Source organism: Ranitomeya variabilis, chromosome 8 (genome assembly GCF_051348905.1).
Source record: "Ranitomeya variabilis isolate aRanVar5 chromosome 8, aRanVar5.hap1, whole genome shotgun sequence".
NCBI classification, from domain to species: Eukaryota; Metazoa; Chordata; class Amphibia; order Anura; family Dendrobatidae; genus Ranitomeya; species Ranitomeya variabilis.
The window spans coordinates 157,014,867-157,015,354 of record NC_135239.1 but is presented as its reverse complement, the minus strand read 5'-3'; positions in this window follow the sequence as shown (position 1 = coordinate 157,015,354).

Here is a 488-nt window from a genome sequence, read left to right as displayed (position 1 = left end):
TATAAGCTTGCACTTACACATTCAGACATGCTAAGGAAATTAGATTAAAAAAAAAAAAAAGAAATAAAATTCTTAGGAGTGCTTCTTTCAAAGCAAGATTTTGTAAAATTTGCTTGGAGATGTGTAGCTTTTATTTTACATGATAAATACTTTCAAGCAGTTGAGCAGTCCTTGGTGTATAGGAAACAATTCAAGTCAAAGAAAATCGAAGTTGTATCTCTGGAAGTTAGAAAATGACTGCCAGGCAGCAGTGGTTTAATTTGCTTTAAATACAAAAGGAACGCCTAAATCTGACAAAATGACCTTCCAGTTACTAATGTAAGAGTTATTAATTTCAAAATTCTAACAAAGATGTTCAGCCAGGGAAAGGGAAAGAACAAAAAATAAAAAAAACAGTGAATCTACACTGTTAATGACATGTTCAGAAATTAAAAAAGTTAGGTTACCACAAACTATGCTGTAAATATTTATATTTTTCTCTTTTTTTT